This window comes from Gossypium arboreum, unplaced genomic scaffold (genome assembly GCF_025698485.1).
Source record: "Gossypium arboreum isolate Shixiya-1 unplaced genomic scaffold, ASM2569848v2 Contig00283, whole genome shotgun sequence".
NCBI lineage: Eukaryota > Viridiplantae > Streptophyta > Magnoliopsida > Malvales > Malvaceae > Gossypium > Gossypium arboreum.
This window is the reverse complement of record NW_026440399.1, coordinates 39950-50000: the sequence shown is the minus strand read 5'-3', so window position 1 is coordinate 50000 and position 10051 is coordinate 39950. Positions and strand designations below refer to the sequence as shown.

At 37.7% G+C, this 10051-nt stretch overlaps 2 pseudogenes; both read right to left on the bottom strand.

The window, feature by feature from the left end:
• LOC128288765 (DNA-directed RNA polymerase subunit beta''-like) overlaps window positions 1-3330 on the bottom strand; it is a 4206-nt pseudogene extending 876 nt beyond the window's left edge.
• Window positions 3331-3478: 148 nt separating this feature from the next.
• Window positions 3479-9687, bottom strand: LOC128288762 (DNA-directed RNA polymerase subunit beta-like; annotated as a pseudogene).
• Between the last annotated feature and the right edge of the window lie 364 nt (window positions 9688-10051).

Here is a 10051-nt window from a genome sequence, read left to right as displayed (position 1 = left end):
CATGGACAGTTGCTCCCGGAGTCGCCAAATAAGGCTTAGCTGATCTTATTACTATAGAATCAGCTTGAACAATAAAAAACTTGACCTGATTTTAGGCGTGGTCCGCTTTTGGCTATACATACATTTTCACAAATAAACTGCCCAAGACTAATTATTGTGGACGTTTCTTCACAATAATTATGATGATAATGATGATGGGGAAAATACCAATTCAAATTGACTGCATTCAAAAAGATGTTACGGCATGGATCGAAATTATAAATTCTCCCATTTTCAGCTATTAAATAATAGTTAAGTACTTGAAAAGCCTGTTTTAAATTGTCAAGCTCAAAATATTTCGCTACCGAGGTCTGATTATGAGTTATTAAAGGGTAAAATGATGAATAAAAATTCGCAATTTTGGGGGCTGTTCCTAAAGGACCCAATAAATTCTTAATTGGAATTAGAGGATCTTTTTTAATTGATTGTTTTATCACATTGTGATATTTTACATCGTTGAATGGGCCCATGCGAAAACAATTAGATGCTGACAAAATTATCAAAGATTGGGATTCCTTATTTCTGTTCAAGAGCGTATGAATAGTTCCGTGATTTTGGCTAAACGATTGTTGAATCCTTGCGTTGGAATAAATGGAATAAAACGGATTTTTATTGGTACGATCTGACCTATTATCAGAAATCAATTCTGAACCTGACGGATCATTTCTTTTTCTGATATAAAAAATATGAGATTTCACTAAGTCGATTCTTAGGAAATCTCGAATCAGACCATTTGTCCTTACTTCAACAAAGGAAGCACAGACCTCTTCGGCGAAAGAACTTTTGTTGTCTTGGTCCCAACTCAACACTAAACAAGTCCGAACTAGTTGAATACTTGTGTCAGAAATTCTCCGAGTCGGTTTGCCATTTCCATAAAGGATATAATTGACAGCTCGAAGTTGCATATTATCTTTTTCCTGAAATGGATCCTGGGGGAAGAGTGTTGCTAAATTTAGACCGTCCGGTATTTCATATGGGGTTACAGGTCGAACCAAAACAAAATACTTTTTCTTGGTAGGTGTGATCCGTTGGACATAGATCCATTTTTTCAATTTTTTTGATTCCTTAGAGTTTGTTTTGCCCGTTCCTGGTGGTATCAAGATGCCACTGTGTCGAGATATCTTATCTCTTTCTCCGGGAAAATAGATATTACCCGAAAAAATTTTCAGTTCAATCCTTTTTTTTTTTCTTTCCACTCGGACCAATCCGCCCACTTGGCTTCTTGTATTTAAAGTGATTGGGGTATCTACTCCAATGATACTATTGTTCCGTACCATTATGGAAGAAGATTCGGATAAAATATGCACTTCCTCGGAATGAAAAAAATCGATCTACTTTCATTTGGTATTTTGGCTTAACCTTTTTGACTCCTCGATACTCAATCACATCCTCCCTTTTGACGATTGAATGCGCCCCTAGAGTCCCATATTTAGTAATTCCTGAACTCTTTCTTCTGTATCGAGGATCGTCAAAAAAAGCAAGAATACTTTTTCTACGGAAAATACCATTTATGGGTATTTCCATCGAGATACCGGAATGGGAATGTAGCATTAGTTCTTTCTCTTGGTCTTGAATCAATTGAAATGGAATAATAAATCTATTTCTTCGTCTCTTTGCCAATAAATCAGCATTCTCGTGGAGAATAGCAGAATATATGAAATCACAATGCCCAGTACCTATTATTCGATTCAATTCTGAATAATCGTAAATCCTCTCTTCTTTTTTATCCGAAAAATCCGAACTAAATAAGTTGTGTCTCACTTGATCATTATTCACTGAGAATCTAGAAATATATCTTCGTTCGGCAGAAAGATAATGAATGTTTATTTGATCTTGATCCTTGTGGAGCGAAAAAGGAACTACACTGAATTTGTACGAACCCCCTGATAATATCCACAAATGGCTTGTTTTTGGTAAGAGATGGACATTACTATATGTAAATTCAAGAATGGTACACATCGGTACTCCAGTGCATTTCTCTGAGTCAGAATAAATATGTTTTCGAACCCTCTTTCAAATTTAAAGTGTATGTTCCGCGCGAATCTCAGCAATCACTTGTTCTGATTCTACATATTGATCGTTTTGAACTAAAAGAAAACTTTTGGTGGAATAGTCACCTTATGTATAATATCTTCACTCTCAATAATTACATACAAGTCCTGATAACATAAAAAGCAGGATGCCCGTGACGTGCGTGTAGGATGAACCAAATCCTCATTGAATTTTATTTTTCCATTAAAAGGGCTCGGACATGTTCTGCAGTACCCCTGTAAATACTCCGCCGGTATGAAAAGTTCTTAATGTTAGTTGCGTTCCTGGTTCTCCAATGGATTGCCCCGCAATAATACCTACAGCTTCTCCCAATTCAACCAGGTCACCATGAGTGGGCTCTGACCATAACATAATCGACAAATCCAAGATGTACTCCTACAAGTAAAGGAGTTCGAATAGATATTGGTTGTGTTCGAAAGGCTCTGAATCGATCGACAAGCCCAAGCCCAATATCTTGATTTCGAATGGCAATGCACCGCGGACCCATATATATATCGTCCGCTAATACACGACCAATTAATGTTTGATAAAATTTTTCCGGAAGCGTCCTCTTTGAGGACTCACAGAAATCCTCGGTGGTGCCACAATCTGTTCTACGTACAACAATGTGTTGAACTACTTCAACAAGTCTGCGCGTAAGATATCCAGCATCTGATGTTCGTACGGCGGTATCCACAACCCCTTTTCGGGCTCCGTAGCAAGAAATGATATATTCTGTTAAAGACAGTCCTTCGCGTAAATTGCTTTGAATGGGTAAATCGATCATTTGTCCTTGGGGATCCGACATTAATCCTCTCATACCTACTAATTGGTGCACTTGAGATGCATTTCCTCTAGCTCCTGAAAAAGACATTATATGGACTGGGTTAAACGGGTCAGTCATCCTAAAATTAGGATTCATTTCTTGTCGCAAATATTCACTTGTAGCATACCATATCTCAATTGATTGGCGTAATTTTTCACCGCGTACATTCCCAAAATGATGGTGTTTTTCCAAAATCAAACTTTGTTGTTCAGCATCTTGACTAGCCATCCCTTAGAAGGTATCGTTAAAAGATCATCAATTCCTAATGAAATGGATGTAGCAGTGGCTTGCTGGAAACCCAGAGCTTTTACTTGATCCAGGATGTGTGATGTATATGCCATTCCGAAGTGATCTATTAATCTGCTAATAAGTCGTTTAATGGCAGTTCCATCTATCACTTTATTGTGAAATACCAGATTGGCCTGTTCTGCCATAAATACCCCTTATTCCGCTGAGTGGACTTCGCCAATGGGTTTGAGTCAATGATTGGAAAACTTCCTTTCTCGATCTTGATTTTGGTAGAAAGTCGGGTCAGGAACTGGGGTCCTAGTTGAACCGGAGAGACCTGAATTCATATTGGTGTCATAGAATTTTTAGCTTAGATACCATATGATTGGGTATCATATGAGTAGGCCCGAAAAACCTTTGTATAGCTTCTTCGATTTCTCGGTAAAGAGAAATATGACCAACAGTGGTTCGAATGTATATACAAAGAATTTTTTTTAAACTTTACTATTAGATAATGTCCATAAATCTCATGATAGGTACCGAAGATTCATAGTGAACTTCGATGGAGCTTCTTGAAGCAATAACGCATTGCTCTAGTCGCCACCGGAGCCACAAAGGACTATCTAAATTGATTCTTTTCTGCCTATAAGCTCCAATCGCATCATAGGAATTACAAAAAAAAGGCTCCCTTGTAGACTTATAGTTATTATCGTCAATTCTTTCATTTTGATAGCTTTTTCGATTCCATGGATTATACCTATTCGCACAAATACCTCGACGATTCCCACTCGTTAATACATAGAGCCCAATAAGCATATCTTGAGTAGGTACGGAAATGGGATCCCCAATAGCTGGAGACAAGAGATTCATATGAGAAAACATAAGTAAACGAGCCTCCGCTTGCGCCTCTAAAGATAAAGGTACATGAACTGCCATTTGATCCCCATCAAAGTCTGCATTGAATCCTTTACAAACTAATGGATGTAAACAAATAGCGCGTCCTTCCACTAAAATAGGTTGGAATGCCTGTATACCTAATCTATGCAGAGTAGGCGCTCTATTCAGCAATACAGGATGTCCCGCATAACTTCTTGCAGTATTTCCCATACAATCGGCCCTTTTTCCCGAATTTTACTCTTAGCAACTCCTATGTTCGGAGCAAGATGTTGTCTAATTAGACCGCGAATTACAAATGTCTGGAAAAGCTCTATTGCTATTTCATGAGGCAATCCACAGCGATGTAATGAAAGTGAGGGCCAACAACAATGACAGAACGTCCTGAATAATCGACTCGTTTGCCAAGCAAAGTCTCGCGAAATCTTCCTCTTTGCCTTCAATTACATCTGAAAACGACTTGTAAACCTTATTATGACCGTCCCTCATTGGTTGTCCGCGGATTCCATTATCAAGAAGTGTATCCACGGCTTCTTGTACCAATTTTTCCTGACACATTACTAATTCCCCTGGCGTAGATCTACTTGTTGTTAATAGATCGGTAAGAGTATTATTTCGATAGATAACTCTTCTATAGAGTTCATTAATATCCGAACTCATTAGTTTACCCCCATCTATCTGAATGATCGGTCTCAACTCGGGAGGAAGAACCGGTAATAGACATAAAACCATCCATTCTGGTTCTATATTTGTTCGAATAAAATGCTTAGCCAATTCCATGCGTCTAACCAAAAAATCCTTTCTTCTTCCAATTTTTCGATCTTCCCATTCATTACCCGTGAGGCCTTCTTCTCCTAATTCTTTCCATTCTACCACCGAATAATCGATAAGAATTCGCAAATCTAGATCGGCTAATTGTTCTCGAATAGCACCTGCTCCGGTAGAAATTTCGCGACTTCGAAATGTATCGAAACCTTGGGTAGTAAAAAAGTGGGATACTGTATTTCCAGGATTGAATTTCATATTCGAATGAACCTCGTAATCGTAAGAAAGTAGGTTTTTAGCGATGGGCCTAGCAAAAGAAAAATTAGGATAGGGTCTGCGATCCCCCTCAAAATCGGACATGAGAGTTTCCTCTCATCCGGCTCAAGTAGTTACACCAAATAAAGATAAAGTAAAGGAGTTCTCGCTTTCAAATTCTAGAACCCCCAAAAGGTCTACTTTTACTCAAGTTCCAAGAAACATTTCATTGATTGATTCTTCTTTATTGATTTAGATTTTCTTAATTTTTATTCAATTCAAAATTAGGACATAAATGAAATGTGAAATTTTGAGTAGTCTACTTCCCTCGAATGCTGAATCCTCTTAAATTAAAGGAGTGTCATAAGGATTTACTTGTCTATGTACCTTCCATTCGATCTCTTAGGTCCTGCGGTACCTCGACGATTATACCACGATGCCCTTAACTTAAAGCCTAAGCCTATATGCGATGTATAGACTCCTGCAACCATGACATATTTGTTTCCTTGAACATAATTTCATTTCTTTCTAAAAGAACTAAAAGAAATGAGAACGGTTAATTCCACAAAAAAAGAAGTCTTTTTTTCACGAGGTACAACTCAAAATTCCTAGTTATTTATTTTTACTGACTCGACCATAGACCAATTCCCTTTTTATTTGGGAGTATTGAATACGCCCATAATTCTGAGCTTCATGTTACTCTTCCCAAGAGACATGTCAGATCCAGGGCATCCCAATTCGATTGAATGGGATGACAGTTTCTCATTCCTAATCTGTAAAATAATAATTTCGATCAAATCACACATCGCAGTATACTAGACCCTCTAATTCTTTAAGAGGTTTGTCTAAAAGATTGGCGATATAACTAGGAAGACGTTTCAAATACCATACATGAGTTACTGGACATGCCAGCCTTATGTATCCCATTTGATATCTTCGTATCCGAGAATCAACAAATTCAACTCCGCATTGTTCACAAAATTTAGGGCCCTCCTTTTGATTTCCAATTACTCGATAATTTCCACAAGCGCAAATTCCACTTTTTATAGGTCCAAAAATTCTTTCACAAAATAATCCATCCTTTTCCGGTTTATTGGTTTTGTAATGAAAAGTATAGGGTTTTGTCACCTCTCCAACGGTTTCTCCATTAGGTAGGATTTTCTTGGCCCAAGCACTTATTTGTTGGGGAGAAACTGATCCAATTCGGAGTTGTTGATGTTTATATCGGTCGATCATAGAAGAAAAATTCTGATTCATTCCGATTAAGCTTCCTTCCTATTAATCTGGAAGTTCTTCTCAGATACAAGGAAATGATTCAGTTCCAGAGCCAAAGATCGTAATTCTCGGACGAGCAATCGAAAAGATTCTGGAGCATCTTCGGGTTTAGGTATTGTTCCTCCAATGATCGTAGTCCCAAGTACTTCTTGGCGAGCTCTAATATGATCAGATTTATAAGTAAGCATTTCTTGTAAAATATGAGCAACACCAAATCCCTCTAGAGCCCAAACCTCCATTTCTCCTACCTGTTGTCCTCCTTGCTTGGACCTTCCTCTAAGTGGTTGTTGTGTAACAAGTGCATAATGTCCACTGAACGCCCATGTATTTTATCATCAACTTGATGAATTAATTTCAAGATATAAGGTTTTCCTATTATAACAGGTTGCTCAAAGGGCCTCCTGTTCTTCCATCAAATATTCGGCTTTTTCCTGGATATTCGGGTTCAAATACCCATGGATTCGCTGTTTGCTTACTGGCTTGATATAATTCGGAAAACACTAGTTTTCTCGAAGCCTCTTGTTCATATCTCTCATCAAATGGTGCTATTCGATAATGTCTATCTAGTAGACTCCCTGCTAACCCAAGCGAGCATTCAAATAGCTGTCCTACATTCATTCGTGAAGGTACTCCTAATGGGTTGAAGACCATATCAACAGGTCTTCCGTCTTGCAAATAAGGCATATCCTGTCTAGGTAAAATTTTTGAAATGATCCCTTTATTTCCATGCCTTCCGGCTACTTTATCGCCTACTTTGATTTCGCGTTTCTGTGAAATATAGACACGAATCGTTTCCGGATTATAACTAGAACCCCCTTTTTTCTGGACCCATCTCACATCGATGACTCGACCCCTCCCACCTATAGGTAATTTTAGACAGGTTTCTTTGAAGTGGATACCTGAATCCCAAGTATGGCCTGTAATAATCTATCTTCTGGAGCATACGATGATTCTTTCGCCACCTGAGGCGTTAATTTACCTACTAAAATATCGCCTGTCTCCACCCAAGATCCCAGCATCACAATTCCATTTTTGTCTAAATTGTGGAGTAAATGGGCTTCTAGGTGCGGTATTTCGTTAGTGATTCTTTCAGGACCTTGGCTTGTCACATGAGTCTGAATTTCATATTTTCGTATGTGAAAAGAAGTATAAATATCTTCATATACTAGACGCTCGCTAATGAGTACCGCATCCTCAAAATTGTAACCTTCCCATGGCATATAAGCTACTAGTACGTTTTTGCCCAAAGCGAGTTCGCCACTCAACCGTAGCGGCACCGTCCGCTAAAATTTGCCCCTTTTAATGCATTTACCCCGCCGAACCCGGGCAGTTTGATGCATACAAGTATTTTGTTGAACGTTGATACATAACTAATGGAATGCCTAGAGCATCTCCATTGCCCGATAAAATAATCTTGTCAGTATCGGTGGAAATGATCTTCCTCGTGATCGGCTATAGCGGGAACTCCTGAATCTAGAGCCACTTGGCGTTCCAACCCAGTTCCAACAATGCACTTCTCGGAACGAGAAAGCGGAACTGCTTGGCGTTGCATATTAGAACTCATTAAAGCCCGATTCGCGTCATTATGCTCGATAAAAGGAATGAGGGAAGCTCCAATAGAAAAATATTGAAAAGGAAAAATACTTCGAAGATGAACTTGTTCCCATGCAATAGTCAGGAATTTTGGCGGTATCGAGCCGGAACAACCTGTTCTTCCTGAATACCCTGATTCAAGGCCAAAGAATTTCCTGCCGCTACCATATAATATTCATCTCGACTTGGGGATAAATAAAGCATCTGTGCTTTTTTGATCTCTCAAAGATTTTATAAATGGACTTTCTAGAGACCCCAATGACCAATCCTGGCATGAATTGCTAAGGATCCGATAAGTCCAACATTGATCCCTTCAGACGTCAATTGGGCAAATGCGTCCATAGTGACTAGGATGGATATCTCGCATCCGAAAATTAGCAGTTCGCCCGGTCAATCCTCCGGGGCCCAAATAACTCAATTTTCTCCCATGCACTATTTGTGTCAATGGATTTGTTCGATCCAAAACTTGAGACAATGGGTGTAATCCGAAAAAGGATTCATAAGTGGTTGTTAATGGAGTCGAAGTTACCAAATTCTGAGGAGTCGGTATCAATTTATGCCTAATTGCTCCGCATATAGTTCCTCTAACTACATTTTCTAAACGAACCAGAGCCAATCCGAATTGATCTTGTAAGAGATCCGCTACAGAACGAATACGCTTATTTTTCAAATGATTCATATCGTCAAGTGTACCCATTCCAAATTTCATTCCAATCAAACGATCCGCAGCTGCCAATATATCTCGCGGTAACAAAAATGTATTGTTCTGAGGTATATTAAGATTCAATCTCTGGTTCATATTTCGTCGACCAATCCTTCCTAATTCACATCTTTGCTGAAAGAATTTCTTTGTAATTCTCACACAAGGATTCAGAAAATACCGGATCCCCGCCTACACAAGAAAATTGTTGATAAAACTCCAAAATGGCATTTTCTTTTGACCCAATTTTTTTTTTTTTCCTTATCGGTCAGGAAAGACAAGAAAATCTCAGGGTAGCAAACATTCTCTAGAATTTCTCTTAGATTCGAACCCATAGCTGATGATAGAACTAGAATAGATATTTTCTGTTTCCTACTTACACGAGCCCATATCCTTGCTTTTCTATCAATCTCTAATTCTAACCTCCCTCCCCAATCTGATATTATGGTACCAGTATAGACCGAAATTCCGTTATGATCCAATTCTGATCGATAATAGATACTGGGGCTTTGTAATATTTGATTGATCACAATTCTGTATATTCCATTTACTATAGAAGTTCCGAGGAGTTCATTAAAGGAATGTTTCCAATAAAAATTGTTTGTTCTTGCATATCCTTACTGGTTTTCCAAATTAATCCTGCGGATACATATAATTCAGAAGAATATGTGAGTGATTCATATACAGCATCCCTTTCTTTTATCAACGGTTCCACCAATTGATATGTTTCCACAAATAATTGAAATTCAATTTCTTGCTCTGTATCTTCAATTTTTGGAAACTTATAAAGTTCTTCTGTTAAGCCCCGATCCATGAACCCACAAAATCCTTCAAATTGTATCTGATTCAACCCAGGTATTGTAGACATTTCCCCATTTTCATCCCCGAGCATTTTGAATTTCCCATTTCTCAAAAAAATCCCATTCTTTTTTCATTCTTCATCGAATCCTACGAATCGATCTAATAATGATGGAATTGAATTTCTATTCTGTTTACTGAATCACATGAAATTTTATCTAACTCCATATACCATATAATATATGTGGAATGTATGAAATATGAAATGCGTATGAACGGAAGAAGAAAATTATACTCAAATTTTAATTTATATTTATAACAAACAGATACAGAAAAGAATTGATAAATGCCATTTAGCCGCATGGAGTTTTGTTTTTGTATAGAATATAAAAAAAAATAATTCAATTTCTACCATTATTATGATATTACATATTCCAATCCGATTGAATACCAGAAAAATGAAAGGAATTCCTGATTTGATCTGTTCGTTGAGATAAAGACAAAATAATCATAAAATATATATATAGGGAGAGAGTTGATTTTTCTAGCGCTTAATTTTTTCATGGACTCCATTGTTCAAAAAACGATTCGCAGAGAAGATAGATGTTTTTACCCACTTTTTAGTTTTTTATTTTTTAGTAGAATAT